The sequence below is a fragment of the Glycine max genome, chromosome 20 (assembly GCF_000004515.6).
Source record: "Glycine max cultivar Williams 82 chromosome 20, Glycine_max_v4.0, whole genome shotgun sequence".
NCBI lineage: Eukaryota > Viridiplantae > Streptophyta > Magnoliopsida > Fabales > Fabaceae > Glycine > Glycine max.
In genome coordinates this window covers 21703315-21709314 of record NC_038256.2, presented here as the reverse complement: position 1 = coordinate 21709314, position 6000 = coordinate 21703315, and positions in this window count along the sequence as shown.

The following is a 6000-nucleotide window of genomic DNA, read 5'->3' as shown; positions in this document are numbered from 1 at the left end:
AGCACCTTAGGGGCTGGTCATAATACTGGGAAAGGGATGCAATCGGTTCCATGGAGACTTCTACCCTAGCTAGGTCCCAAATCTTACCATAGGCTTTGTGGAAGGCTTGCCGTTGAAGTTGACCCATTAATTGCCCCAACTTTCGTAAACTGGTGACCTCTAAGCTCTTGATTTTGACTTGATAGAACCTCTTTTTAAGCGAAGGCTTTTGACTTGATCCCATGTTTTACTAAAGTGAAATAAAATCTAGTGCGAAACAAAACTCCTACATCTATCATGGGTGGAATGGATGAATGCATGAAGAAATGCATATGACACAGATGCAATCTAGGAATGCGGGGGTCCGGGGAATTTGTCCCCTTCTTAGATACGACGTCTAGGGGTAGCGAAATGCCCCAACGCACGTTTTTAAGAAGGCGACACGGACCCTCCGTTGGTTTGTTTACAGTAGGGATCAAGACAGAACCCATGTGCAATGCCTATGCAAAAGACACAATGCGGGAATGTGCACAGTACGACAATATTCATAAACAAACATAAGCAAGAGGGTATATGATACTTATGCATGGCAGTGTGAAAAATGGCACGCAGCGTGTTTGCTCTGTGCCCCTATTTAAGGGACCTATAAGGGAGAGAACTAACTAGGCTTTTAGCAATAATCCCCAAGGTAGTCATATCTCTCTTGATGGTTTCTAGAGGTATCATCCCCTTCGAAGAACATATTGCAGCAGTAGGGACTACTAGCAACAATAAGTTTTCAAAGAGAAAAGCTCTAGATGAGGGTTCACTGTAATCAAGCAAGTCGGAGACCTAGCATGATCATAGATTCACCTCCACTCCTTATGTTCCCATGAACCCGGGTATAGGGCCCTTTTTCACTCACAGTGTGTGCAAATAGTGTTAGTGTTTGTGTGCATCAAATGAATAAATATTTACCTCATGCATACATTCTAAAACACACTAAAAGCAACAAATAGTTTATATACACAAGAACATAAAACAAATAAAGGGAAACCAACAAAGGATAAAGTCATGATAAAACATTGCACAAGATTAAATGGCCTAACTCTCTAAAAACAGTCCCCAGTGGAGTCGCCAACTGTCGCAACCTACCCTTCGGCGGGAGGGCGACGCGAGACTCGCGGGATGCGTGTTCCACGAAAGGAATACGCGCGGAGTCGCCACCAACGTTTATTTGAGGAAAACGTCGGAAAAACCGGAAAAGACGCGATCTACGAACTTTTAAGTGAAAGGTCCGGGAGTTGTATTTACGCACGGGGAAGGTATTAGCACCCCACACGCCCGTCCCAAGGGACGGCAGCCTTTAATCGAATGTGCAAACATGACTTTGATTTTTATGTTCCCTTTTATGTTCTTATATCCTTTATACCCTTTTTTATAATTTTTTCTTTTTTGTGGTCGACAAGGGTGTTTCCCTTTGCTCCTACGTATTCCTCAATTTGTGATGAGGAAATCAGACCTACGTAGTTCTTTCGGAACAAAGTGTTTGGTTAAGTTGTTTTTGTCTTTTTTGCAAAATATGTTTTTATTGAACAAAAGGTCATTTAAGGTGTTGGACCATTAAACGGTCTTTTGATTTTGAAAGGGGAGAAACGTTAAGGCTTTGGACCATTAACGATCTCTTGTTTTTGAAAGGAGAGAAACGTTAAGGCATTGGACCATTAACGATCTCTTGTTTTTGAAAGGAGAGAAACGTTAAGGCATTGGACCATTAACGATCTCTTGTTTTTGAAAGGAGAGAAACGTTAAGGCATTGGACCATTAACGATCTCTTGGGGTGGTCGACAAAAGCGGGGCTTTTGCTCCTACGTATCCTCAATGAGGAACTCAGACCTACGTAGTTCTTTCTTATCAAGTGATTCTCTTTTACTTAAGTGGTGGTCATTTTAAGGCGTTGGACTTTAAAAATGATCCATTTTACTTAGTGAGAAATTGAAATGACAAACTTCAAAAGCCTATTTTTGTGGACGAGCTTGACTAGGCGAATTGATTTTAGCCTTTAGTTTCACTTTAGTTATTAATCAATTCGATTAAGAATGAGAAATCCCAAAGAGAAAACGTCCGATTGATTTTCCGCTTTATTTTACTAAAAAAGATATTTTTTGATTATTATATTATTTTTTACCTCTTTTTGATTTCCAACGTGGTTACGGCACGACCGAACGGTCGGAATTGATTTTAACCGAAGTTAACGGATAATATAATTCAAACGTTCGGTGGAAATTTATTTTATTTTTAAGTTAAGCGAGAAATGACTTAAGTAAAATGGCTTAAGCACGTCAACAGGGGGTATAAAAAGTAAACAAAACGAGAATAAAAATGCACGAAACACAATGTGGACCACTACGGGTACATAGAATGAATCGAAAAGCTTGGTTCGAGGTACTTACCCGTTGAAGATCGAAGAACGATGAAGAACGAATGAAGAACGTCGAAGAACGGTTCAAACCTTTGCGAGATTCCTCACGGAAAACGTTACGGAAACGTTTCGGAAGCGCCTCGGCTTAGATTTTCTTCACGGAAACGATTTTTCCAAGCAAATTCAAAAGAGAGAGAAGTGCCTAAGGGGCTGGACCCCTTCCTTCTTCATTTCCTCCCCTATTTATAGCAAAATAAGGGAGGTGGTTGCCGCCCAGCTCGCCCAGGCGAGCTCAGCTCGCCCAGGCGAGCAGGGTTGCTTCCTCCAGAAGCAACCGCCTTCTGGAGGAATCTTCTGGAGGTCCCAAATGGGCCTGGGTGCTATTTGCACCCCCATTTTTACTAAGTACACCCCCCCTCTGCTGTTTTTTTGGTGATTCTTTTTTCGTAAAGTTACGGAAACTTACGAATTTCGTAACGATACTTGTTTTCTTTTCGTAATGTTACGGAACCTTGCGGATTACATAATCATCCCCTTTTTGACTTACGGAATGTTACGGAACCTCACTTAATTATGCAACGATGCTTCCATTTGATTTCCGGTGTGTCACGGAAACTTACGGATTGTGCATCAATATTTTTTTGGTTTTTCGGCATGTCCTGGAATTTCACAAATTGCCTAATGATGGGTGCCAAGCACCTCACGAGGACCAAAGAATGGTCGCATGTCATCAAGCAAAGGTCCCCGGACGAAATTAGGGTATGACAATATGGAAGTGAGGGACAAGGTTGAATTCCTTCCATATAGGGACCTAGATGAGCTAGTCCAACTTTGTATAAGAATGGAGCAACAACTTAAAAGAAATCCTTCTTCAAAATATAATGGCTCTCACTCTTATCCAAGGAAGGACCAAGCCCATGGCTCTCACTCTTATCAAAATATAATGGCTCTCACTCTTATCCTAAGACCATAGAGAAATACACCCCTAAGACTAGTTCCCAAGAAAGGACTAGCAACATTAAATGCTTCAAATGTCTTGGGAGAGGTCACATTGCCTCTCAATGCCCCACAAAGAAAACCATGATCATGAGGGGTCAAGACATTTATAGTAGTCAAGAGGAGACTACTTCTTGCCCTTCCTCTAGTGGAAGTGAAGATGAAGTAAGGGGTGAAGAGTCTAGTGAGGAAGTCTACCCACATGAAGAAGGTGGCCTCTTAATGGTTAGAAGCTCCTTGGAGGTCAATCTTGTGATCTATCTCAATCCCAAAGAGAGAACATCTTTCATACAAGATGCAAAATTTTAGATAAAACTTGTTCTCTCATTGTGGATAGTGGATCTTGTTGAAATTGTTGTAGCACAAGATTAGTTTCCAAGTTGAACCTCACTATCATTCCCCACCCAAAACCTTATAAACTTCAATGGCTCAATGAGCAAGGGGAAATGATAGTTAACCAACAAGTGAAGGTACCTTTCTCTATTGGGGCATATAAGGATAAAGTTAATTGTGATATAGTTCCCATGGAGGCAGGACATATTCTTTTAGGAAGGCCGTGGTAATTTGATAGGAAGATCATTTACAATGGCCTAACTAATGAGATTACCCTCATCCATCTTGGCACTAAATTTGTGTTGCATCCTCAAACACCTTCACAGGTGGCCAAAGATCAACTAACTATGAAAGATAAAAGGGATGAGGAAGAAAAAGTTGAAAAACAAAAGAAAAAGAAGGATAGTAAGGCATTGTCTTCAAAGGCCAAGGGGAAGGAAAAAGAGGAAAAGGATTCCTCCAAAAAGATTGTTAAGAAGGAAAATCATTTTGCAACAAAAGGTGATATTAAAATAGCACTCCTTCTTAAACAATCTTTCTACCTTCTCCTATCAAGGGAAACATCCCTTAGCATTGCCACAATTCCTACATTTGAGACCTTACCCCCAAAGGTCCAAGAACTGTTACATGAATTTGGTGATATATTTCCCAAAGAGATACCCCCTGGGTTACCTTCTTTAAGGGGAATAGAACATCAAATAGATTTAGTTCCAGGAGCAAGCCTTCCTAATAGGCCAGCATATAGGACTAACCCTCAGGAGACTAAGGAGATAGAGTCTCAGGGTTAAAGAATCGTTGGAGAAAGGCTGGGTCCAAGAGAGCCTAAGCCCATGTGTTGTGCCAGTGTTGTTGGTGCCTAAAAAGGATGGTACGTGGAGAATGTGTATAGATTGCAGGGCCATCAACAACATCGTTGTAAAGTATAGGCACCCCATTCCTAGACTTTATGATTTGCTTGATGAGTTGCATGGTGCCAATATCTTTTCAAAAATTGATCTTAAAAGTGATTATCACCAAATCAAGATGAAAAAGGGTGATGAGTGGAAAACCGCTTTCAAGACCAAGTTTGGTTTGTATGAATGGTTAGTGATGCCTTTTGGGCTCACTAATGCACCAAGCACCTTTATGAGGCTTATGCATCATATCTTAAGGGATTTCATAGGTAGATTTGTAGTTGTTTATTTTGATGATATTTTAGTGTACAGTAGGAGCCTAGATGATCACTTAGAACATCTCAGGCAAGTTCTTTCAGTCCTTAGGAAAAACACCCTCTATGCAAATATAGAGAAGTGTACCTTTTGTGTAGATAATATAGTTTTCTTAGGTTTTGTAGTTGGTAGAAATGGGGTCCAAGTGGACCCTGAGAAAATCAAGGCCATCCAAGAATGGCCCACCCCAAAAAGTGTGGGAGATATTAGGAGCTTCCATGCATTAGCAAGCTTCTATAGAACGTTCGTTCCTAATTTCTCTACAATTGCATCACCTCTCAATGAGCTAGTGAAGAAGAATGTGGCATTTACCTGGGGTGAAAAACAAGAGCAAGCCTTTGCTTTGCTCAAATAAAATCTTACTAAGGCACTTGTTCTAGCTCTTCCTGACTTTTCTAAAACTTTTGAGCTAGAATGTGATGCCTCTAGAGTGGGAGTTGGAGCTGTATTATTACAAGGTGGGCACCCTATTGCTTATTTTAGTGAAAAACTTCATAGTGCCACCCTCAACTACCCCACCTATGATAAAGAGCTTTATGCCTTAATAAGAGCCCTCCAAACTTGGGAACATTACCTTGTTTCCAAGGAATTTGTCATTCATAGTGATCATCAATCACTTAAGTACATTAGAGGGCAAAGCAAGTTAAACAAGAGGCATGCAAAATGGGTAGAGTACCTAAAGCAATTTACATATGTTATCAAATACAAAAAGGGAACAACAAATGTGGTAGCTGATGCCCTCTCTAGGAGACACACACTGTTTTGCTCCCTAGGAGCCCAAATTTTAGGATTTGATAATATTAGGGACTTGTATGCTTTAGATGAACATTTCTCTCCCATTTACAAGAGTTGTGGGAAAAAGGCCCAAGATGGATTCTATTTGGCTGAGGGGTATTTGTTCAAAGAGGGAAAGATTTGCATACCCCAAGGATCCATTAGGAAATTACTTGTGAAAGAGAGCCACGAGGGTGGGCTCATAGGCCACTTTGCGATAGACAAGACCCTGGTCTTACTCAAAGAAAATTTTTATTGGCCCCATATGAAGAAAGATGTCCATAAGCTTTGCACTAGGTGTGTGGCTTG